Below are 25,895 nucleotides of genomic sequence, written 5' to 3'. Positions count from 1 at the left end.
GATGCAGAATACACATGTTTTTTTTAGAACATGGTTTTTGGAACTTTAATTTTTTTTCATGTTCAAGGATGAAATCAAGTTTTAGAATGGTAGTGATTTTCATGCTGATTTTAAAAAGTGAGTATTCTGCATCACACCCTTTTTTTAAAAGACCTATTTTTTGACTTTTAATTTTCTAGTGTGTGAAATGTAAAAAATTATTTTCTAAATTTGATAGTTTTTGAAGTCGTCATTTTATTCATATTTTCTTGTTCTCTATCTTAATTTTTATTTTTTTTTAGGGGGGTTTTTATTGTTTTGCGTTTTTAAATTAGAAAGTCGATAGTTTGAATTTTAGATAATCTACATATTTATACATCCTTAATTAATTTTTCAATCCACATGAAATAATTGTTTCTAAAAAACAACATTTTTTAACAATGGACATAAAAATAACCATTTTTAACATAAATATAACAAAAAAACTAAACGTTTTGATAATTTTTTGCTAGAATTAACATGTCAAAATCACAATTTTTATACAAAAATATTAACTAAAAATGGTCAAATAATAGTTTTTTTTATGAATTTCATGTCAAAAAAATAATAATAACAACTTTTTTTTTCAAAAAATAATAATTAACTTAAAAATCAATGCGAAAATCACAGTTGTGCTCTCTCTTTCTTTCGCATACCAGACTCTTGATGGAAATTTCACCTCTTTTGAACTTTTCCAATCTGAGATTAGCTTCTTATCACTTAAAGCACTTGAAATATTTGTAGGCATGAGCTCAGGTGGAGTTCGTTCGCCAATGTTTTTTGAAGATACACCTTTAAGACTCTTTGGTCCAGAAAGATTCACAGAAATTTTCCTTGATGCCATTTTCCTTAAAAAAAACACATAAATTAGTAAATAAAAGAACATATTAACTTAAATTAACAACAAAAATATACCATAAATTTTTTATTTGTATAATCAGAATTGCTCAGCCACCTCTAACGGGCAGGCGGGTCGATGGGCGAGCGGGAGGTCAGGTGAGGGATAATGAGGCTAAGTGCACAATTAGGCAAGTATGGGCGAGCCCCTACCCATGTGCCCCCCACAACCCCCTGACGACTACATTGAAGCCCCGACCCCATTAACTTATTCCTCTCACGAGAGATCTCTTGTCTGGATTCACTACACATTAATAATTAAAGTAACGCGCCTGATCCAATCTCCGAAAATGATGATGTTGACAAATCCCTCGATATGATTACCAAGTTATTGTACTCCCTGCATCCATCAAATTTGTGTTTTCTCTTTGTTTTGCTCTCCAACTCTGTATTTCTTCGTGGTCCATCCTTTGCATGCCACGCTAGATGTTTGTTTTCAGCTGAATTTTCTGTTTGAACGAAGCTTCCTAAGCTTCCCCCCCTCCCCGGCCCCCCTCCCCTTCCCTCACCCTACCCCCTACCGTCCCCCCACACTCCCGCGCCCCCCCCCATCCCCCCCCCCCCCCCCCTGCCCCCCCCCCCCCCCCCCCCCCATCCCCCCAAATCCCCACCCCTTACCCCCATCCCCCCCCCCCCCCCCCACCCCCCCCCCCCCCCCCCCCCCCCCCCCCCCCCCCCCCCCCCCCCCCCCCCCCCCCAACTGTACCCTTCCCCAGCCCCCACCCACCCCCCCCCCTCCCCCCCCCCCCCAACCCCCCACCCTTATCCCCCCCATCCCCCCTGCCCACCCCCTACCCCCCACCTTACCCCCCCCCCCCCACCCCCTACCCCCCCCCCCCCCCACCCACCCCCCCCTCACCCCCACCCACCCCCTACCCCCCCTCCCCACCTCACCCCCTACCCGTGCACCCCCCCTTACCGCCTCCCCCCCCCCAACCCCCCCTCCCCCTCTCACATAATGTTTAAATAAAAATTGTTTTGGTGTTAGTTTAAGGAAATTAAATAAAATCACATAATTCTATTTTATAGTTAGTGAATTGGACATACTTTTTAAAAGATATGTAGTTAAAACTATATTTTATTATTATAATTATTATTACTATTGCAATTATGCCAAAGTGGATATGTTACCAGGAGATATAGGGATTAACCGTTCAACTTTATTACTAAAGAAATTCAACATTCACAAACTACTCATACTCCCATAATTGAGGGTATGTTTCCATTAAGATTTTTGCAAAACAAAACAAATACGGTGTTTATATGCATTATATTAAGTATTCGCACTTCCTTTTTTGGGAAATTCTAAGTGCTCCAAAGTGGATATGTTACTGAGAGATGTAGGAATTAACCCTTCCATTTGATTACTAGACAAATTCAACAATCACAAGCTACCTATACATCATATACTTATAGTGTCTCTCCATTAATATGTTTTCTAGACAAGTCAAAATTGGTGTTATGCATGCATCATATATGAAGAATACCCACTTCCTTTTGTATCATACTTTATTCCTGATGAAATAGCTTAATATTTGAACCATACCTAAACACATTGATTGTATATCCAAGAATTTTATCAAGAATAAAGGTCATGTTTCCATTGCAATTATTGTTGGACAAATCTAACATATTCAACTCAGTGAGATTTGTAACAAATTGAGGATTAACGCCATGAAGAAAATTATAAGCAACACCTAAAACTCTTAAGTCATGAAAATGCAAGATATCAAAGAATCTCACAAATCAATATATTTTTTTAATCCAAAATTATAATGGACCAAAGATGTACAAGTCCAAGAGATGTTATTAGATTTGAAAAGTAATCATTCAAAGAAGTGCAACTACCAAAACATTTAGGAATTGGTCTCTTTATGTTTTTGTGTGATAGATCTAAAATTTGAAGTGAAAAAAATAAGTGCATCTACCAATACCCTTAGGAATCAATCCCTTTAGGTTATTTTGTGATAGATCCAAAAACTCAGGTGAAATAAAATCATTGATTCTATTAGGGATGCTCATAGTTAATTTGTTCATATAAAAAAATAATGCCTCCAACAAATGGTGATTTCCTATCAATGTTCCCAATTAAATTATCTGAAGACAAAGTTAATCTCTCTAATAAATGGAGTTTTACAGTCAATGCTACATTACTCCTAGTTAAAGTGTTTGAAGATAAAGATAATACTCCCAAAGAATGAAGTTTTCCAATGCCTTTCCAAATAGTTCCTTTAAACCCATTGAGATAGTAGAAAATGTTGGAGAGAATGCATATAGACTCAGTGTACTCCCATACATGCACATTTACTTAGTACTGAATGTAGAGAATATGAAACACGAGGGTTTTTGGCCCCTTTGTCAAGAAGGGGGATGTGGCCTGGACTGAGGATATTTAGATAGCCCAAGTCTTTTGGAATAGTCACTCTTGACGGGTTTAAAGGGTTTGTTGGCATTTGGATGTCTTCCTCTTGTAAAGAAAGGAACCATGGAATCCTAAAGTTTCCTATTGTTATATGTACATGAATCCTAAGTTATGTTCTATGTTAAGTATGCCTAGACTACCAGTTAAATAATTAGTAAAATATGATACAAAGAAGAGACACATGTAAATGGTGCTAATAATAAAGGATGAATGATGTTCTCTTCATAAAACGTTGAATGTTCAAGATGCAAACTAAATACTATGGCTAAATTATAAATGCAATTATAATCTAGAATATGAATTATTCTTAATGAGATATATTAAAAACTACAATAATGAAAGCCTTCGATCTTTTAAACAAACACAGAATAATCTAGAGTTGTTTTTAGATTTCACATCAAGAATTACTATCTAGTTGTTATTTCTTGGTGAGGTAAATTAAAAAGACCACAGTAATAATTTCTATAGTTGAATTATCTTTCCATTATTCATTTATGAAACAATTCAATAAACATATAACCAAATGAAATAATAAATTAAAAACTCCTACAACAATAACGAAATGAAATAATAAATTAAAAACTCCAACACAAGTATTAATTCAATTTGTGTAAAAATAACTTTCTCAATAATCTGAATCAGTGGAAACAATTTACAGGAACCTAAATCAAACCAAATCAGAACACTTACACAAAATTATTTTAGATCAAATAATTCCACAATCATTGTATAATATAATTCAGCATTTGTTTCCCCTCTATTCAGCCTTTCGGTATGTGTGCTACCCTATTCTACAGATATTGATACCCCTTATTACATTTATGGCCCTTTTTATAATAATACAAAATTAATCCAACCAAACCCCAGTTCAACGGTTTTTCTTCAAAAAGAAAACTCAATCTTCTTCAAATATTTGTTGGTCCCCATTAAGCAATGTTCATTTGGTCCTCTTCCAATTTCTAAAGGTCAAAATAGTGCTCCAAATCTCCAGATCGATCTCATCCAACAGACTTACGATCTTCAACAACGAACACTGTCAGGAAGACAAATCGCAAGTTATAACAGATATAGCTGCAAAATAAATCACATAACTCATACACAATTTAAGATTTTGTAGTTGCTCTAAATTTACACTAAATCAAAAGCAAATATAGGTAAAGATTGAATTCTTATGGCAATAGCTTCAAAAATTCCTATCATATGAATTGGACTTTTCCAATCTAACTGAAATAGAACTCAGTGTGACTTCAGGTTTGATAAACGATTATTTTGCATGCCAGCTTTCCGCAGAGCGTGAATCTTTCAATTGCCAGGAAATAACAACTGAATCCGAAGATTAATCTTGTGATTACGACGAAATTGTAGTGATATTCAGAGTTATTATTTCGGTGATCTTGGTGTAACAATCACTAGTAACACAATTGTAGTTGAATGTTTAATCAAACCTGCGGGTCGATTCCGGGAATCGACCCGCCGCCGGTCGGGCGGGGCGGGGCGGCTCGGGGGTGGCGCTATGGCGCGCAGCGCCACCCCCGGGCCGCCCCGCCCCGCCCGACCGGCGGCGGGTCGATTCCGGGAATCGACCCGCAGGTTTGATTAAACATTCAAGTCCAATACCTTGCACTCGGTCAATACTGATTGCTTCTGTGAAAAATGAAAAGGAAGTTTTAAATCTTCTCACGGTTCATACAAATCCGATGTGCTAACTCAGTAATGAATTTACGGTATGAAATCCCACTGAAGTCAGTGCAACGATGAATATCACAGAAAACAAGCCCGCATGGCGACAACACCTGCAACTATTGAAGTTGAAAGTTAGAATTTGTTGAAAAGGGCTCACGCTGAAATAAACACAGGTTACTGAACGTTCGTTAAATTTGTTGGTGCTTGGATAGCACGTAGATTGGCGAAGCTCATTATCGCAGGTCAAAGTCCTGCACAAAATTCCTGTCAATAACTTGCATAATAGATTTCTTGCAGACCATCCGTTGTCTATGTATGAGGTTAATGGAAGGGCGGATCTTATAGCCATAAAAAAACATATTGCTAAGAATTTGGTAACATCATTAAGTATGTTTCGAAAAATTTCCCATAAAAATTTAGCTCTTGTTTGTCAAATTTCAAAATAGAAAACATTATAAATAATTAATTTGGAAATCAACATTGCACTGATGAACTTTAGAATTCTCCATATTTTACTTGAAATTCCATATATATGCTGAAGCTATCACGACAACGCAGATATGATAGCCAGCGATATTACATTAATTGTGTATTAAAGAACAGGAGTTTGAAGGATATTCTTGTATATATGCCCGTGGGAAGATATTCTTGTATGGGAAGATCATGCAGGGAATGTATTTTCATGGAAGCCTCGCTGGCCAGTGAGCACTGTTTGCTTGAAACATTCATTCTTCGCACGTGATACGACTTAGGACTACCTTACATCACAGCTTTGTTTTGTGACTGTCCTTGCACTTAGCTGACATCCGAAGAGAGGTGTACGAGTCTTTACCAATGTATCAGCAAATTATATGATTGTTTATAGTAACCAATATGTAAGGTGTTATTGACTTATTAATGGGTTAGGTTCTATAGATTTATCTTAGTGGATGTATAATGATTTATTAATAAGCTAAACTGTATATAGCAGTGTTCATTTATTAATAGGCTGAACTGTATATAGATAATGTATTAGTGTTCATTTTTAGATAATGTATTTGTTTAAATCTAAAATAAATAGTTATATATGCTCACAGCTGGATAATGTACTTGTTTACGACCCCACACATTAATCATAAATCCTATTCGGAAAGTATAAGTCTGCCATCAGAACGCTAATGCTACTTGTGATCAAGACTTCTGTTTTTGCTTAGGCGGTAAGATTTAATGAATTCTCAATACTTTTCTTCATCTTAAAAAGGACGAAATCAAATTCAACACTTAAGGATAATCATGACTGTGTGCACTTCCTTTTTCTTTTGACCACGTTTGGATGGTGCTGGCTGGTGGGAAAATCCCGATTCCTCCCCCCTACATTTTCCTCTTCGAGAAAGAAAAAGAAATAGCATTTCTCGGTCTAACCATTTCACTTTACGTGGCAATCTCTGCGTTTCAAATTCGCTGCATAGATAGTATAAGATCCTTGGATACCAAATTGCCTAATAATTGCATATCAAATCTGCTGAATAGCTGAACATTGGATGGTTGTACGGCTAAATCCCCCCATAATGAAATCCACTGGATGGCTAAATAATTGCATGTCCGATCACAGAAGCAATCAGTATTGACCGAGTGCAAGGTATTGGACTTGAATGTTTAATCAAACCTGCGGGTCGATTCCCGGAATCGACCCGCAGGTTTGATTAAACATTCAACTACAATTGTGTTACTAGTGATTGTTACACCAAGATCACCGAAATAATAACTCTGAATATCACTACAATTTCGTCGTAATCACAAGATTAATCTTCGGATTCAGTTGTTATTTCCTGGCAATTGAAAGATTCACGCTCTGCGGAAAGCTGGCATGCAAAATAATCGTTTATCAAACCTGAAGTCACACTGAGTTCTATTTTAGTTAGATTGGAAAAGTCCAATTCATATGATAGGAATTTTTGAAGCTATTGCCATAAGAATTCAATCTTTACCTATATTTGCTTTTGATTTAGTGTAAATTTAGAGCAACTGCAAAATCTTAAATTGTGTATGAGTTATGTGATTTATTTTGCAGCTATATCTGTTATAACTTGCGATTTGTCTTCCTAACAGTGTTCGTTGTTGAAGATCGTAAGTCTGTTGGATGAGATCGATCTGGAGATTTGGAGCACTATTTTGACCTTTAGAAATTGGAAGAGGACCAAATGAACATTGCTTAATGGGGACCAACAAATATTTGAAGAAGATTGAGTTTTCTTTTTGAAGAAAAATCGTTGAACTGGGGTTTGGTTGGATTAATTTTGTATTATTATAAAAAGGGCCATAAATGTAATAAGGGGTATCAATATCTGTAGAATAGGGTAGCACACATACCGAAAGGCTGAATAGAGGGGAAACAAATGCTGAATTATATTATACAATGATTGTGGAATTATTTGATCTAAAATAATTTTGTGTAAGTGTTCTGATTTGGTTTGATTTAGGTTCCTGTAAATTGTTTCCACTGATTCAGATTATTGAGAAAGTTATTTTTACACAAATTGAATTAATACTTGTGTTGGAGTTTTTAATTTGTTATTTCATTTCTTTATTGTTGTAGGAGTTTTTAATTTATTATTTCATTTGGTTATATGTTTATTGAATTGTTTCATAAATGAATAATGGAAAGATAATTCAACTATAGAAATTATTACTGCGGTCTTTTTAATTTACCTCACCAAGAAATAACAACTAGATAGTAATTCTTGATGTGAAATCTAAAAACAACTCTAGATTATTCTGTGTTTGTTTAAAAGATCGAAGGCTTTCATTATTGTAGTTTTTAATATATCTCATTAAGAATAATTCATATTCTAGATTATAATTGCATTTATAATTTAGCCATAGTATTTAGTTTTCATCTTGAACATTCAACATCTTATGAAGAGAACATCATTCATCCTTTATTATTAGCACCATTTACATGTGTCTCTTCTTTGTATCATATTTTACTAATTATTTAACTGGTAGTCTAGGCATACTTAACATAGAACATAACTTAGGATTCATGTACATATAACAATAGGAAACTTTAGGATTCCATGGTTCCTTTCTTTACAAGAGGAAGACATCCAAATGCCAACAAACCCTTTAAACCCGTCAAGAGTGACTATTCCAAAAGACTTGGGCTATCTAATTATCCTCAGTCCAGGCCACATCCCCCTTCTTGACAAAGGGGCCAAAAACCCTCGTGTTTCATATTCTCTACATTCAGTACTAAGTAAATGTGCATGTATGGGAGTACACTGAGTCTATATGCATTCTCTCCAACATTTTCTACTATCTCAATGGGTTTAAAGGAACTATTTGGAAAGGCATTGGAAAACTTCATTCTTTGGGAGTATTATCTTTATCTTCAAACACTTTAACTAGGAGTAATGTAGCATTGACTGTAAAACTCCATTTATTAGAGAGATTAACTTTGTCTTCAGATAATTTAATTGGGAACATTGATAGGAAATCACCATTTGTTGGAGGCATTATTTTTTTATATGAACAAATTAACTATGAGCATCCCTAATAGAATCAATGATTTTATTTCACCTGAGTTTTTGGATCTATCACAAAAACTCAGGTGAAATGCGGGGGGTAGGGGTAGGGGGTAGGGGGGGGGGGGGGGGGGGGGGGGGGGGGGGGGTTGGGGGCGGGGGTGGGCGTAAGGGGGTAAGGGGGGGTGGGGGGGGGGGAGGGGGGTGTAGGGGTAGGGGTAGGGTGGGGGGGGTAGGGAGGGGGGGGTAAGGGGTAGGGTAGGGGGGGGGGGGGGGGGGGGGGGGGTGGGTAAGGTTAGGGGAGGGGAGGGGGTGGGTGGTGTGGGTGGGCGAGGAGGGGGCGGGGCGGCCCGGGGGTGTCGCTGCCGCGGAGGGGGCGGGGCGGCCGGGGGTGCCGCTGCCGCGGAGGGGGCGGGGGAGGGGGAGGGGGAGGGGTGGGCGGGGAGGGGTGGTGGCGGGGGATGGGTGGGCAGGGAGGGGGCGGTGGCGGGGGAGGGGTGGGCGGGGTGGGCGGGGGGCCGGGGAGGGGGCGGGGGGGGGTGGCGGGGGATGGGTGGGCGGCGTGGGCGGGCAGGGGGCGGTGGCGGTGGGCGGGGAGGGGGCGGTGTCGGTGGAGGGGTGGGCGGGGGGGCCTGGGAGGGGGCAATGGAGGGGTGGCGGTGGAGGGGGGGGGCGGGGAGGGGGAGGGGGAGAGGGGGTGGGCGGGGTGGGGTGGGCCGGGGCCGGGGAGGGGGACGAGGATGGGCGGGGTGGGGAGGGGGCGGTGGGGGAATGCGGGTTGTAGGGGTAGGGGGTAAGGGGGGGGTAAGGGGGGGTGGGGGGGGGGGGGGGGGTGTAGGGGTAGGGGTAGGGCGGGGGGGGTAAGGGGGGGGGGGGGGGGGGGTAAGGGGAGGGGGAGGGGGGGGGGGTAAAGGGTAGGGTAGGGGGTGGCAGGGGGTTGGGGGGGGGGGGGCGTAGGGTAAGGGGTAGGGGGGTGGCTAGGGGTGGGGGAAGGTAGGGGGTAGGGGTAAGGGTAGGGTGGAGGGGGGTAGGGCGCGAGGCCCATGGGGCCGGCGTTAAGGAAGGGGGGGAGAAGTTGAGATTGGAGGGGAATGGGAGTTAGGGGGGTGTTGGGGTAGGGGTAGGGTGGGGGCGGTAAGGGGGGTGCGGGGGGGGTGGGGTAAGGGGTAGGGTAGGGGGGTGGCAGGGGGGGGTAAGGGTAGGGGGGGGGTAAGGGGTAGGGTAGGGGGTGGCAGGGGGTTGGTGGGGGGGGGTAAGGGTAGGGGGTGGGAGGGGGGCAGGGGGGAGGGGGGGGGGGGGGTAGGGGTTGGGGGGCGGGGGTAGGGTAAGGGGTAGGGGTGTGGCGGGGGGTGGGGGGTAAAGTAAGGGTGGGGGGTAGGGGTAAGGGTAGGGTGGAGGGAGGTAGGGCGCGAGGCCCATGGGGCCGGCGTTAAGGAAGGGGGGGAGGAGTTGAGATTGGAGGGGAATGGGAGTTAGGGGGTGGGCTTATGGGGAGGAGAGTTGTGGGGTAGGGAAGGAAGAGTTGGGGAAATGGTGCATGGTTGGGTGAGTTGGGGGTAGCAAGGGCTGGCGCATGGGTAGGGCAGAAGGGGGAAGAGGGCATGGGTGAATGGGAAAGATCGGTAATGGGTTAGGGGAAGGGGGCACGACGTCGGCCTACCCACGGTTATTGGGTGATTGAGTTTGAATAATTGTTTAAGACAGTTTATATAACTGATGTATGCATCGTATCTTCAAATAAAATTAATGTTTTCCATATTTTGTTAAATGATAAGTTATGAAGCATTTTTGTGTTGTTGGATTATGTCTTAAGTATGATAAATTTTATTGTTTAAATATCTACATTGAAATATCAAATTAGAGATATAATGTCTATTTTATTCAGTATACAAATAAAAACTTTTGAATTCATTCAGTGATACAATTTGTTCATAATGTCATGTTTTTTTAGTTTTATAGTTGAAAAAATTTCAATTTCTTTTGTATCTAGCATGTTGTGGTTGAAAACATGTTAAATTTATACTTAGGAAAGAAAAATGATATTCTACCAGAAACATTAATGTGTTTTTTCCTTAAAATTTAACTTTGTTTGAGACATAAAAAATTGGTTTTATTAGCATTTTTTAAAAAGTTTGAAAATTGACCCTAAAAAAAAAATCATTATTCCAGTATCAACACTTTCGTTTTGAAGCTATATTTTGCACGAAAATTTCGTAGTAAATTTCGTAGTCACTGCCATTTTTAAAACACGTTCAAAATTGACACCTAAAAAAAAAAACATCGTTCCAGTATACACACTTTTCGTTTTTAGCACTGTTTTTGATGTTTTTTTGGGGTTTTTTGGCCAGAGTTCCCGTTTTGAGTTTATAGTTCCCGTTTCAAAGTTTACATTGTTTTTTGATGATTCTTTTTTAAATATAGTTTATTTTGCGAAAGACAAGAAATAATGTAATTTTGATTTTTTTTTAATGAGTAGTCAGATTTACAAAATCTTATTTGTTTATTTTTCCATCTTTTTATATCGATTATATGAAAAGGAGAGTTGAGATTGTAAACCATTCAATCCTTTAACTTGAACTATTGTAGTAAACAACATACCTTGTCTCTCTTGCTCTCCAATATTAATAGGTTGAATTACTATAACAAAAAAATCAATGCAAATTATCAATCATTTTTTTGTGCTTACACTAAAATCAATGCACATTGTTAATCCAATCACTTTAAGTTAATGTACCATCATACATTGAGTTACATCAAATCAGAAATCATCATCTACACTGAAATCAATGCATTTAATGTACACAATTAAATAAGATTAGAAAACATCTACACTGAAATCAATGAATCTAATGCAAGCAATCAAATAAGATTAGAAATCAACATCTACACTAAAATCAATGCATCTAGTGCAAGCAATCAAATAAGATTAGAAATCAACATCTACACTAAAATCAATGCATCTAGTGAAAGTAATCAAATACGATTAGAAATCAACATCTACACTAAAATCAATGCATCTAGTGCAAGCAGTCAAATAGGATTAGAAATCACCGTCTGCACTAGAATCTATGCGTTTAGTGCAAGCAATCAAATAGGATTAGAAATCGGTATGTAAAAGAGACCATAAAGGCATTACATTTGGAGTGAAATGAAACTATGGAGAACTAAATCACCCTTTTTGCAGGAAGCGGAGCAAGGGTTTTGAACAAGGAGTGATGGGTGTGAGCTGGTAACAATGGAGGGGCAAGGAGGGGGGAGCTCCACTCCCTCCTACAGTTATGTGGTAGTGAATAGAAGCAAGGAGGCGGGTTTGAATCGATTCAGGAAACCAATGGAGGAAGAAACAGAGAGGTTAAGCACAAAAAAGCCGGAAAGCAGCAAATCTCATGAACAGGAAGAAAATCACAAGAAAGTTAGAAGAGAGAAGAGAACAGTGTAGGAATTTACAGGGTAAGTTCCTCAGAAAGAACACCAAAAGGACACCGCTCACAACCAGATCACAGATCAATACACCAGTATTTTTGACGTGGTTAAAACCCTCAAAGAGGGAAACAGTCCACGGCCTGAGCCAACGCGGCCACTTCAGGCAATTTATTAATCAAAGAATGAAAATTTACATAAGCTTCTCTCATGCACGGATTACCCTACAAATGACCCTCCATGCGCTTTAAATAGAATTCATGGACCAATCGGGTGTCAAGCCACGGATCAAGTGTCGATAATACTAAGGAGAGAATGAACCGTCGGATCACTACATATCGTGACCGTCGGATTGTAAGTTACAAAATGTACAATGGTAAAGAAACACACTTTACCTAACTCTATACCTAACTCTATACTAGACCAAGTTGTACTTAACTATTTCCTATGTGTCGGAATATCCTAACATCCCCCCTTAAGAACAACTTGGGATAGGATTGAAGGATTTACAAATATGACACAATAGGAGAAGGAAGGAGGCACTAGAGCCTATCCCCCCTTAGTGACAACTTCCTGAACTCCAACCATAAATCGAAGTTTAGTGAACTTCGCCTCTGTGAGAGCCTTTGTGAAGATGTCTGCAACTTGATCATCTGTTGAACAATAGTGCACTTCAAGAACATGGTCGTGAATGAGCTTTCTGATGAAGTGCATGTGCAGTTCAATGTGTTTGCTGTGCTGATGTTGAACTGGATCTTTGCATAGCAGAATGGCACTTTGATTATCACACCAAAGTGTAGTCGGATGCTGCTGCTGAAAGCCAAATTCTGACAGGATCTGACGAAGCCACAAGGCTTCCTTACTAGCTTCTACGGCACCACGATACTCTGCTTCTGCTGATGAAAGAGAAATGGCAGCTTGTTTCTTACAAGCCCATGTAATAGGTCCTGAACCAAGAGTGAACACATAACCGGGAGTAGACTTCCGATCATCAGGGTCACCAGCCCAATCGGAATCAGTGAAACCAACCAATAGAGGAGATGCTTTGGCACTGTAATGAATCCCAAACTGAACTGTACCTCAAAAATAACGAAGTATTCTTTTAGCTACTTTCCAATGACTTTCACGGGGGTTTTGCATGAACCGAGCAACAAGGCCAACAGCAAAGGAAAGGTCAGGACGAGTATGGGTTAGATACAAAAGATTTCCTACAAGTTGACGGTATAAGGTAGCATCAACTTCAGGAGAAGTACAAGTGACTGAGAGTTTGACTCCAGACTGAAAGGGAGAAGGGGCTGGCTTACAGTCTTCCATGTGAAAATGACGTAGAATATCACAAGCATACTTGGACTGGGAAAGGGAAATACCCTCCTTGGATTGCAAGACTTGAAGACCGAGAAAATAGTGTAAGTGTCCTAAGTCTATCATTTCAAATTTCCTTTTGAGGCTAGACTTCACATGGTTTATAAGGTTGGGATCACTACCAGTAAGGATAAGGTCATCAACATAAAGAACAAGGATGATAAGAGAGTTGCCCACTTTCTTGGTGTAGACAGTATTGTCAGAATGACACCTAGAAAAGCCAGATTCTAAAAGAAAGCTATCCATTTTGGCATACCAAGCCCGAGGAGATTGCTTGAGACCATAAAGGGATTTCTTAAGTCGACAAACAAGGCTGGAGTCTGTTTGTATGAAGCCAATGGGTTGTTCCATATAGATTTCTTCATGCAAGTCCCCATGCAAGAAGGCAGATTTAACATCCATCTGATGGACTTCCCATTTGAAAGAGGCAGCAAGGGAAAGAACAAGGCGGATAGAGTTCATTTTCGCAATAGGGGATAAGGTTTCAGTGTATTCAATGCCTTCAACCTGTGAAAAGCCCTTAGCAACAAGACGAGCTTTATGTTTATCAACTTTCCCATCTGGTCCATACTTGGTTCTGTAAACCCATTTGCATCTAACAAGTTTTCGTCCCATTGGTAAAGGAACAAGATCCCATGTATCATTTTCCAATAATGAATGATATTCTTCATTCATAGCTGCTTCCCAATCTGGATGGCCTGAAGCTTCTGCAAAGGTGTCAGGATCATAATTTACTGGAGCTTGAGCCAGTAAAGAAGAGGCTCTCTCGAACTGAGAACGTGTGTGTCGCTGATCTGTAGGATCACCGGCAAGATCACCTGCTGCATCTCGAGTAGCACAAACCCATTTTGGAAGCTCAGGAGCTGAAGGAAGATCCTGAGATGGTGGGGGAGGATTTTCATCCTCACTTTCATCATCTGAAGAAGAAATGTTTTCAAAAGTAGAAGAGATAGGGAGAGGTGGCACAACCGCCGAACTAGGCTCGTAGGCCGATATATTTTCATCAAATTTTACATCTCTTCTAATGATAACATTTTTGGACTTAAATGGAATAAGTCTATAGCCTTTCACATCTTCAGAATATCCAACAAAAGTACATTTTTCACTCTTAGGTTCTAAAGCTTTATGCTTTTCATCTGGAATATGGGCCCACGCTTCACTTCCAAAAACACGAAAGTGACTTACATCTGGTTTGATTGAGCTCCATGCTTCTTCTGGAGTGATATTCTTTAAAGCCTTAGTGGGAGTGCGATTTATTATGTAATTTGCACAGTTAATTGCTTCTGCCCAAAAACTAAGACCAAGTCCTTTAGATTGTAGCATACAATTAGCCATTTCCTTTAAGGTGCGATTCTTCCTTTCAGCTACACCATTTTGTTGTGGAGTATATGGAACAGTATGTTGCATTTGAATTCCATTCTCAGTGCAATAGTTGATGAATGTGTTTTTAACATATTCTCCGCCATTATCAGATCTTAACTTAAGAATTTGATGTCCAGATTGTTTTTCAACAAAGGCCTTGAAGGCCAAAAAAGTGTTAAATACTTCACTCTTGAGTTTTAAGAAGTATACCCAAGTGCGTCTGGAGAAATCATCAATGAAAGTTAAGAAATACTTGCAACCAGAGAATGACACAACTGGAAGTGGACCACATAAATCACTATGCACAAGCTGTAAAGGGGCTGAGGCATGCCAAGAGGCACGTTTTTCAAAACTATCTCGATGATGTTTTCCGAGTACACATCCGGAACAAACACCATCTCTGCAAGGTACCATAGGAAGACCTGTCACCATATTTTCTTTACATAGATGCTGAAGGGAGTGATAGTTTAAGTGACCAAATCGCTCATGCCAAAGTTTTCTCACTTCATCGTTATGAGCAACAAATACTGAGGGAAGATTTGATGACCCAAAGTTGTGAAACTTATACAACCTTGTAGAATCATCAGCAATGCCAGTAGCCAAAATCTGTTTAGGATCTTTTAAGTCCTTGATTACAACATCATGAGGTGAAAATTCAACGATTTTACCTTCACCTGAATGAGTTATCTGATATACAAATAGAAGGTTGCAGGATAAGGTTGGAACACATAATACATCATTAAACTGACCATTGTCTAGATGAACAGTTCCAGTCCCTACAACATTAAGAGATCTATCATCACCAACATATATATTTTTGGTGTTACAATCATTTAAAGAAGAAAACATGGATTTGTTTTTGGCCATGTGATAAGAAGCTCCAGAATCAATGAGCCACTCATGAGAATGAGAAGAAGAAGATACATTTAATGCATAGCCAGACCGAGATGCTTGACAACCACATGCAGAAAGTGCCATTCCTGAAGATGAAGTTGAAGTTGAAGATTGCCCCAAATGGATGTTATGCTTCTTCATTGTTGCTTCCAAGGCTTCCATCTTTTTAAAGCATTTTGATTCTAAGTGGCCATCTCGATTACAAAAATTGCAATGTCTATCAGTCTTCTTCCCTTTGTTTTTATTTGTCTTATCATTTTGTTGAAATGATTTTTCATTTTGGGGCTGAAATTGCTTAGGACCCTTGTTTGGTTTAGGACCATTCCTTTTAGGATATGACTTCTTAGGATTCTTTGAATTTGGTTGCTGCTGGGCGGCTAACGCTTTCTTGGAAGAGTTTCCAAGATTAAGAAGACCAAGGTGTAAGAGTTTTTCTTGTTCTCTTATTAAAGAATCACAAAAAGAGTCAAAGGAAGGGGGCTTGTAGTCTTTTCCTTGAGAAATGAAGGCTTCCCTTGTAGAATGGAAGGTGGAAACAAATACAGAGTAGGCTGGTCCCAACTTAGTAAGGATGGAATAAATAAGGTTACTATCTTCTTTCTTAACCTTAACACTTTCCAAGAGATATCTAAGGGTCTTGAACTTGGACAAGAAATATTCAATGCAAGAAAAATTATTAGGGTCCAATGTAAGCAACTCATTTTCAAGTTGATGGGCTCTAATTTCATTTTTAATCCCAAAAACTTTAGTGATTTGTTCCAATGCTTCATTAGGAGTATCAAGTTCTGCAATATGGAATCTAAGATCAGGAGAAATAGACATCCCTATCAAACCACGTGCTTGATCTTGTCTATTTTCCCATTTAGCAGCCTTATCTTCATCCTTCGGTTTCTTCTCTTGGCCTGTGGCTATTCTGTAGAGACCTTTACTTATAAGTAAATCCTCAATGTAGGACAACCATTGGAAGTAGTTGGTGTTGTCAAGGGTAACTTGGTATTGACTTTCCATTTCAACAGAAATTGAAGCTGAAGATGCTGAAAGTAAGTGTTCCAATGGATAGATCTCGAAAAATTAGGCTGGTTTAAAAAAAAACGGCTTTGAAAAAGGCTTCCGGATGAAGAAGTTATGGCTTTTTTTTTAAAAAGTTGTTGAAGTTGCCGACGAAGTGCGGGAATGTGCGGAAATGAAAAAGTCCGCCCCCACAAAATGGACACTTGAACCCAAGACCTCTACTTTCTTAAAATAGCTTTGAACCAATTGATCTATACAAAAAATTTGAGAGAGAGAGAGAGAGAGAGAGGGGGGGGGGGGGGCTTTGGGTTGCGTGCTTGCTTTGAGAAAGCTCTTTTTCCCTACAAAACAAAAAACATAAAACCCAACACGGACATGCAAAGAAAACGAACCTTATGGCTCGAAGTTAGCATTAGCCAAAAAACTAAATATTTTCAAAAATGAACCTTGCTGCTCAAAGTTAGCTTTGGCCGGAAACTAAATATTTTCCTCAATGTTTCTGATTTTCCGAGATCGCCCTAAGGTGTAGGGAAAAGAGCATACGCATGAGAAAAATCCTTCCTTTCTGTTTCTGATTTGCCCAGATCGCACAGAGTCGCAGGGAAAAGAGCATACGCAGAAATGAAAGGTATAGATCCGGTAATAAAAAGGCTAAATAAACAGAGAGAAAATAACAGTAAACTGCAAATAAACACTGTATACCTCCAGATCTTAAAAATGACGCAGCTAGGGCTACCGGAAACCTTTTTGCATGAAACGAAAGGGGTTCCTCACTGGAACAGATGCTCCGAACACAACAGAGCAGTCCTCTCGGCCCGAAAGCAGTCAGAAACAGCAGATCTAGGAAACGGCAGTCGGATGCAGTTCTACCGGCTTCAGATTTGGATCACCAACGGACGCGGCCCTCAAATAGCTCTGATACCATGTAGGAATTTACAGGGTAAGTTCCTCAGAAAGAACACCAAAAGGACACCGCTCACAACCAGATCACAGATCAATACACCTGTATTTTTGACGTGGTTAAAACCCTCAAAGAGGGAAACAGTCCACGGCCTGAGCCAACGCGGCCACTTCAGGCAATTTATTAATCAAAGAATGAAAATTTACATAAGCTTCTCTCATGCACGGATTACCCTACAAATGACCCTCCATGCACTTTAAATAGAATTCATGGACCAATCGGGTGTCAAGCCACGGATCAAGTGTCGGTAATACCGAGGAGAGAATGAACCGTCAGATCACTACATATCGTGACCTTCGGATTGTAAGTTACAAAATGTACAACGGTAAAGAAACACACTTTACCTAACTCTATACCTAACTCTATACTAGACCAAGTTGTACTTACCTATTTCCTATGTGTCGGAATATCCTAACAAACAGGAGACAATAGTCAGAGAACTGAGCTCAAAACTGTGACGGGACCCTGTAAACCCAAGTCAACCATTAAACCTCGGGTGGTTTTAAATGATCCAGCACTACAGGTGCACAGAGATCACATGGTGACTTACGCGGTTATATGCAAATTTATGGGAATATGGCCAACGGAGAAGGCTCTATACACATGGATAAGAAACCACTAGAAACCAAATGGAGAGATAAATCTACATCTTGGGTCCAAGGGTTTCTTCACAGTGGTTTTCACAAACCTAGAGGATAAAGACAAAGTGTTCGAAGAAGGACCATGCTTCTATGTTGTTGTAGGACTCTACATGCGACCATGGGTGATGAATTTTGTCCCGGAGCGAGAAACGTTCACATCGGTACCGGTATGGATTAGACTCTACTCCTTACCTTTATATTATTGGATGCCTCAATCCTTAAAAGCCATAGGCAATAAATTAGGACATTTTCTAAAAATATCAAAGGCGAATCTGTGAGGTAAATATACCTCCTTCGCCCGAATATGTGTAGAAATGGACCTATCGTGAGCACTTCCGGATGAAATTATTCTAGAAATATATGATGAGGAATGGGTGCAGGTGGTGGACTATGAACATGTCCCATTCAGATGTCGTAAATGTCATGAACATGGGCACCTCTTCAGAGATTTCCCACTCAACAAAACGAAGGATAATATGAAAACCAACACAGGAAAAGATCCGAAAGGCTTCACAAAGGTGAGAGGCATAGGGAAAGGAGGGGGGAAAAGTACCAAAAGAAACCTAGTGAGAATAATCAACCAAGTCAGAACAGTCAGAACAGTTTCGAGATTTTAGAAGAATAAGGTGGGAACAATGGAATGGACAAGGCACCGAAGGATATTCCTGCAGAGAAGGAAAAAAAAGGACAGCATGGAAATCATACATGAAAATAACAAACAAAAGGAGGATCTACCAAACACTACGGAACTTGGCAGGGACCATGAGATGACCCCAAGTGAAGTTGGTACGCAGGACCACAAATTACAAGAGATTCTTGAGAGGGAGAATCTTGATCTAGAAAAGTTCTTAGAGCAGGGAACCAACAAAGGGTTTAACTCTCTACCACAAGAGGAGTTTGACATAATACAACAGCTCTTCCTCTGGAGAGGGGTAAAACTGATGGAGGTGACATTAGAACACTCTACCAAGAACCCAGGCAAGAAAAGAGGAAGGAAGAGACAGAATGAGCTACTGACAGAGTGTGGGAATCTCATGATTAACTCAGGCAAGATGAAAGATCTTAATAGTTGCTCATTTACAAACCTTTCATAATGAAGCTCACAACCTGCAACATAAGGGGTCTAGGAAGTAAAAGAAAACAAAGAAATCTCAGCAATAGAATAAAAGAAGAAAAAACAGATATGGTGTTTATACAGGAAACAAAATTTTCAATAGACAAAATCAGAGAGATACAGAGAAAATGGCTTATTAAGTATGAGTATCTAGAAGTCAAAGAAAACAATACAGCAAGGGGGATTCTCACTCTTAGGAATCCCTAGAAATTTGGAATCCTGGATGCTTCACCTTTCAATGCTTATCCAACCTTTGGGTGACAAGGAAATTTATATGATCACAAATGTCTATGGTCCTCAAAAACTTGAAGACAAACTCAAGCTTCTCACCTCACTGGAGAAGCTGATAGAGAGATATCCTGTTATGCCCTGGATTCTGGGAGGAGACTTCAACATGATCAGATCTCTCACAGAGAAAAAAGGTGGGACCAGAACACTAGGCAGAGACTCCATTGCCTTCCAGAACTTCCTAACCAACATGAGGCTAGTGGATACAGAGACAATAAATGGCACCTTCACCTGGAACAATAAGAGGGGAGGTGCTTCTCAATTTGCCTCTAAATTAGACATATTCATAATCTCAGAGGACCTATTTCTCACTGGCCTTAACTTGACTACTTTAATCCTTCCTTTCAGAGGCTCGGACCACTGGCCTATCCAGCTTGATGCCTCTTTTATAGGTACTCTGAGGAACAAACCTTTCAGGTTTGAAAATTTCTGGCTTACTCACCCTGACTTCATCACTAATACTAGAAAATGGTGGGTGGAAGACGTGCCAGTTCAAGGCACGAAGATGTTCCTTCTGCAACAAAGATTGAAACACATTAATCTCAGGCTTAAAGAATGGAACAAAAATGACTTTGGAAATAGTTTCAAAGCTAAAAGAGAAGTTGAATGGAAACTACAGAGAATTAACCAAATCCTCATCATAGATGGCTTTACCGCGGAAAGGAAAATGAAAGTTGACTCTCTTCAACAGGAATGGGACAACAGATGCCAGCAAGAGGAGATCTTCTGGAGATAGAAATCAAGAGTGCAATGGATTAAAGAAGGGGAAAGAAATATGAGGTTTTTTCACAAGTCAACCATAGAACACAGGGCACATAACAGGATTGTAGAGATCCTCAAGGGAAAGAACTAAGCACCCACAAAGAAATGGAATCTGTTTTGGTACAACATTTTCAAAGCATAGCAGAGGAGCCTCTCCCAGATAGATCACAACTTATTAACAGCTTCACTCAGCACATCCCAAAACATGTAACCAGGGTAGACAATTACAATCTCAACAAGACAGTGACTGAATAGGAGGTCAATGAAGTCATCAAAGAGATGCAAAATGGGAAATCTCCAAACCTAGATGGGTTCAATGTTGACTTCTTCAAAACATTATGGGAATTAGTCAAACATGATATCCTTGATGTTGTGGAGGACTCAAGAAAATCAAAAACAGTTTTAAGAGTGCTCAATGCATCTTTCATAGCCTTAATCCCAAAGAAGGAAAACGCTATGACACCAGATAGATTCAGGAACATATCTTTATGCAATGTGGTGTAAAAAAATATTCTAAAGTAATTGTAAACAGACTCAAGCCCCTTCTTCCAACTCTTGTGTCTAAGTAGAAAACTGGATATGTGGAAGGAAGGAAAATTCTCAATAACATCATTCAAGCTCATGAGGTGGTTCATTCTCTCAAGAAAAATAAGCAAGCGGGTATGATCATACAGCTTGACCTATTGAAAGCTTATGATAAGCTAAGTTGGTTGTACATTAGGGATGTACTAAAGGCGTATCAATTTGACCAAAACTGGATAAGATGGGTAATGGCCCTTATTACCACGGCTAGTTTTTCAATCCTTCTTAATGGCTATCCATCCAGAACTTTTAGGCCTATGAGAGGTCTCAGACAAGGACATCCACTCTCCTCCTTCCTCTTTATTCTCATGATGGAAGGATTAGGTAAAGTGATCAAATCAACCAAGGCGGAAGGAAGAATCCAGGGTCTTAAACTAACCCTGAATGGGGACACCTTGACTCATCAACAAATTGTGGATGACAACATGTTGCAAGGCACACCCATGGTCAAGGAAGCTAAAGCTTTCAAACAAATCCTAAATGATTTTGCTATGGCTATTGGTATAGAGGTAAGCCTCACCAAATCAAAAATTTTCTTTTTCAAAATTGACATTGCTATTCAGAGAAATCTCTCCAGAATTCTTGGCTTCCAAAGAGATCAACTACCCTCCAAATATCGGGGAATACCTCTCACTGACAAGCCTCTGAGTAAGGAAGTTTTGGAGCTAGTGACTAATAAACTGAAGGACAAAATCAGTAATTAGACAAGAAGATCTTTGAACTTAGCTAGATGGCTAGTGCTTACAAAGGTTGTCCTTCAAACCATACCCATCTTCATGTTTTCATCTCTTCCTGCCCCAAAAGGAGTTTTGCAACACATCAAGAACATCCAAAGATATTTTCTTTGGGGTAAAGGGGAAGAGAAAAAGAAATGGGCTCTGGTAGCTTGGGAAAGCTCTCCAAATCCAAAAACCATGGTGGTTTGGGACTCCATGAGCCGGAAACACTAAGCAAATTTTTTGGGGAAAAACTTTGGTGGAGATGGCTAAAGGAAATGAGAACCCCTTAGGCTAAGCTCTGGAAACAGAAGTATGCAAATAACTGGCAAGAAAGGGACCATATTCAAATGACAGGAAACATCAAGGGCTCCCATATTTGGAACAATTCTTGGGAGAACAGAGCCATAGTTCAGAAACATAGTTTCTTAGCGAGCAGAAATGGGAACCTAGCCTGGTTTTGGGAGGATAACTGGCAGCAGGAACCTAACCTATGTAGAGAAGGACTAGACTTTCTCAAAAATTGTACTGACAATAAAGGCTACTCAGGGTAAGTGACTTTTGGGATCAGAAAAGGGACAATGGCAAATGGAGAACATGGAAGGCCCTATTATATAGTGAAGAGACCCCCTTGAAGGTCCAGGCTGACACTCTTGCAGTGATCCTAGAACGGAGAAATATTTTGACTTCAAATTCACCTGACCAACTAAGATGGGGAAGAAACAACGAGGGAAACTTCCACCTCAAAGAAGCCAAAAGAATCGCCACTGGACTTAACTTTCCAAACCCTGATAAGATATGGAAGGACCTATGACAGAACCCGCATTGGATGAAGATCAAACTATTCATACGGTTGGTACAACATAAAAAAGTTCTGACTTGGGAAAGTTTAAGTAAAAGAGGTTTAGCTCGTACTTCTAGATGCCAATTATGTGGTCTGCAAGAAGAAACGATGGATCACCTTCTCAACGTCTGCACATTCACCTCTACCTTATGGAATTGGGTAGCCTCAATCTTAAGGCAAATTGACAGGGATGAAAACAACATCACTGGAACCTTAAAGAATTGGAGGAAAGACTTCTCAGAAAATGAATCAGTCAACACAGCCTGGACTCTGATTCCAGGTTTTTTTATCTCGGATGTATGGAAAGAACACAACAATAGGATTTTCAAGGATAGAACTGGCTCAACCCAAAGCATCATAGCTCAGATTTTAAGACAGCTCAATAAATTGTGGGTACCCTTCTGAAGAAACCCCCCAAGAACCCTTCTCGACACCAGGGTGCTCACATTCTTTTGCTTCTGGGTCTCCCGACGCCTGTCCCCCAGGGCACAAACAAGATCATAAGACACACAACAGCAGGGAAGGACTTTTGGCAACCGCCCCCCCATGGATTTTTGAAATTTAATATAGATGGAGCCTCTAAAGGAAACCTTAGGGTTGTTGGTTATGGAGGAGTCATAAGAGATGAGCAGGGAAATATAAAAGTCATCTTTCATAGTCATTTGGGGAATGCCACCAACAATATGGCAGAACTCATGGCCATAGAGAAATGCCTAGAAATATTGATTGAATACAATTTACACAATACCATCATAGAGGCAGACTCTGAATTGACAATTAACTTAGTCAAAAAGATAGGCAATGGCAAAGCACCAGAAAAAGTATCAAGCCACTGGCGGTTATTGCAGGTTTATCAACGTATACAATCCCACCTGAGAGCTCTAAGAACACTCAAATTTTTTCATGTTCGCAGAAATTCCAACAGATTAGCGGATCATCTAGCAAATGAGGGGGTGCTCTGTATAGGAGGTAACATAAGTTATACGTGGAATTCGATACCCTCAGGGAAACTGCGTGAGGACTGTCACAGACAGGCGAGCGCAGACAGGGAGAATTACAAATGCCTGAAGGATAAGCAGCAATTTGAGAAATAAGTAAAGAGATGACTAGGGTTCTGTGTAAAAATAGAATACGATGGAGAAACAGTGGTTTGAACGTAAATCTATCAATAAACAGGAGATCAAAGGCATAGACAGCAAGGAACGGGAATCGTCGGATCTTTCAAATCGACAGACGGAAGTGGTGAAAGAGCGCGGTGTTAATTCGCAGGGAAAATGGTTTTGCAATAGTGAAAGTGGTATTTCAGGCGACCGCAAACCCTTAAGTAGTTTTGAAAGGAATGCACTCGATGCCACTCATCAAGCAACACGTAGCAGTGAGGAGGAGAGACGAAACTGTCCTTATCGGGTAGGTAATCCTCGTGCTACTTGTCCTCTTGAAATCCCTAACAGCTATAGGATCTAATATGAGTAGATCAATGGTTGAGGTTTGTCGTGCAAGTTGGCTGATTAAGCCAGTGACAACCATCGGATCAAGTGCCAGATCAACGGCCAAGATCTGTTCGTAAATCGCAACAGCGAAAGGTCAAAGGAAGGCAAAAATAGAATAGTATCTAGCCGATGGATGATTAGGCGACACGCCGCTAGTCGTTGGATTAGAAAAGGAATTCGATGGCGAAGGTTGGGCTGATCGGAGATTGGAAAAAGGAGAGTGCAATGGGATGCTGATGAATCGGGAGTGCGAAACCACCGATCATTATGATCATGGGTGGATAAGATTTGAAGTCTGGCCTAATGGGTGTTGGGCGGGATTTATCACTTTTTCCCTTGTATTCCAATATAATGATTGGGCCCGATAAAGTGTTGTGGATGGGTATTTCTTGTTTTTTTTGTGGATGGGTACAACCCCTTTGTAGTCTTTGTTGGTTTTGTGGGCTTTTCACAGGTTTTGGTGATAGGTTCAGATACTTCCAGGCCTACTGCCTGTTGAATTTTCACAGAGCAGTTCTTGCTCTTTGTACTTTATGTAATTTTCTAGATTAATGGAAGGACTCACTCTTACTAGATAAAAAAAAAATAGGATTAGAAATCACAATCTACACCGAAATCAATGCATCTAGTGCAAGCAATCAAATAGAATTAGAAATCACCGTCTACAGTGAAACTAATGCATATAGTGCAAGCAATCAAATGGAATTAGAAATCAACATCTACATTGAAATCAATGTATTTAGTTCAAGCAATCAAATAGAATTAGAAAACATCTACACTGAAATCAATGCATCTAGTGCAAGCAATCAAATAGGATGAGAAATCAACATCTACACTGAAATCAATGCATATAGTGCAAGAAATCAAATAGAATTAGAAATCAGCATCTACATTGAAATTAATGTATTTAGTGAAAGCAATCAAATAGAATTAGAAAACATATACACTGAAATCAATGCATCTATTGCAAGCAATCAAATATCACTAGAAATCAACATCTACATTGAAATGAATGCATCTAGTGCAAGCAATAAAATAGGATTAGCAATCACCATCTACCATGAATTCAATGCATTTAGTGCAATAAATCTTCTTCCCTTTCTCCCCCTATCATTTATATCTGTATCTCCCTACATCTCTCCTTTTGTGTCTCTCTATCTCACCCCAAAGCATACACACTCTCTCTCCATATCTTCCTTTCCACTCTCCTTCTCTCTATCTCACTCCACTTTTCTCTTTGTATGTCTTTTTTCTTCTCTCCATCTCCCCTTCCAAATCCCTCTCTCCTCCTCTCTCTCCTTCCCTCTCTCCTCCTCTCTCTCAAGTTGTCCCTCTCCCTTTCTCTCCCAGCTCTCTCTCTCCCCCCTTCTCTCTCTCTCTCTCTCTCTCTCTCTCTCTCTCTCTCTCTCTCTCTCTCTCTCAACTCTCTCTCTCTCTCTCTCTCTCTCTCTCTCTCTCTCTCTCTCCCTCCTTCTCTCTCTCCCTCTCTCTCCCCCTCCAACTTTGTGTGTCCCTCTCTCTCTTACCCTTCTCTCCCTCTCTCACTCTCTCATTCTCTCTATCTTCATTCCTCCTCTCCCATGTCCTTCAATTTATCTCCTTCAATGCAAGAAATCGAATAGGATTAGAAATCACCATCTACATTGAAATCACTGCATCTAGTGCAATAATTATTCTTCCCTCGCACCCCCTTCCATCTATATCTATATATCCCTCCATCTCTCCATCTTTTTCTCTCTAACTCACTATTTGGTAATTTAATTGGTGTTAAATTACTTACATAAATTATCAACCAGGGCTAGTAAACTAATGAAGTTTATGTGCATTGTATGTGCTAGAAGTCTTTGTCACTTATTAAATACCTAAATCAATTTGAGTTATCAAGATGATTTCGTTTCTCTAAGGCTATATAAGTAAACAAATTG

Source organism: Pinus tabuliformis, chromosome 4_1, assembly GCF_031772625.1.
Source record: "Pinus tabuliformis cultivar Carrire ecotype Pingquan chromosome 4_1, CPIR1, whole genome shotgun sequence".
NCBI classification, from domain to species: Eukaryota; Viridiplantae; Streptophyta; class Pinopsida; order Pinales; family Pinaceae; genus Pinus; species Pinus tabuliformis.
Note: the sequence above shows the minus strand (reverse complement) of the source record.